The sequence below is a fragment of the Etheostoma cragini genome, chromosome 15, assembly GCF_013103735.1.
Source record: "Etheostoma cragini isolate CJK2018 chromosome 15, CSU_Ecrag_1.0, whole genome shotgun sequence".
Lineage (NCBI taxonomy): Eukaryota > Metazoa > Chordata > Actinopteri > Perciformes > Percidae > Etheostoma > Etheostoma cragini.
The window spans coordinates 21,220,887-21,222,263 of NC_048421.1; positions in this window are offsets into that span (position 1 = coordinate 21,220,887).

Genomic DNA, 1,377 nt, shown 5'->3' on the forward strand with positions numbered 1-1,377 from the left:
GTGATGTTTTAACCTTGTTTCTGTCATTTCAACAGTTTTACATTAGTTTCTTAACAGAAGCAGTTAAACACACATCTCAATGCTGTGAACGTGCTTTTCGGCCTCTTCCGATGTTTCTGTGATGTTTTTACCTTGTTTCTGTCATTTCAACAGTTTTACATTAGTTTCTTAACAAAAGCTGTTAAACACACATCTCTATGCTGGAAACGTGCGTTTTGGCCTCTTCTGATCCTTTCGTGATGTTTTAACGTTGTATCTGTCATTTCAACAGTTATACATTGGTTTCTTAACAATACTGTTAAACACACAACTCTATGCTGGAAACGTGCATTTCGGGCTCTTCTGATGTTTGTGCGATGTTTTAACCTTGTTTCTTTCATTTCAACAGTTTTACATTGGTTTCTTAACAGAAGCTGTTAAACACACATCTCCATGCTGGAAACATGTGTCTCGGCCTCTTCTGATCCTTTTGTGATGTTTTAACTTTGTATCTGTCATTTCAACAGGTTTGCATCAGTTTCTTAACAAAAGCTGTTAAACACACATCTCCATGCTGCAAACGTGCTTTTAGGTCTCTTCTGATGTTTCTGTGATGTTTTAACCTTTTTTCTGTCATTTCAACAATTTTACATTGGTTTCTTAACAAAAGCTGTTAAACACACATCTCCATGCTGGAAACATGTGTTTCGGCCTCTTCTGATGTTTCTGTGATGTTTTACCCTTGTTTCTGTCATTTCAAAAGTTTTACATTGGTATAATAGAAGCTGTTAAACACACTTCTCTATGCTGAAAACGTGCGTTTCGGCCTCTTCTGATCCTTTTGGGATGTTTTAACCTTGTATCTGTCATTTCAACAGTTTTACATTGTTTTCTTCACAAAAGCTTTTAAACACACATCTCTATGCTGGAAACGTGCGTTTCGGCATCTTCTGATCCTTTTGTGATGTTTTAACCTATATCTGTAATTTCAACAGCTTTACATTAGTTTCTTAACAAAAGCTGTTAAACACACGTCTCCATGCTGAAAACGTGCGATTTGGCCTCTTCTGATCCTTTTGTGATGTTTTAACCTTGTATTTGTCATTTGTACAGGTTTGCATCAGTTTCTTACCAAAAGCTGTTAAACACACAACTCCATGCTGGAAACGTGCGTTTCGCCATCTTCCCGTCCTTTTGTGATGTTTTAACCTTGTATCTGTCATTTCAAAAGTTTTACATTGTTTTCTTCACAAAAGCTGTTAAACACACGTCTCCATGCTGGAAACGTGCGATTCGGCCTCTTCTGAACCTTTTGTGATGTTTTAACCTTGTATCTGTCATTTCAACAGTTTTACATTGGTTTATTAACAAAAGCTTTTAAACACACATCTCCATGCT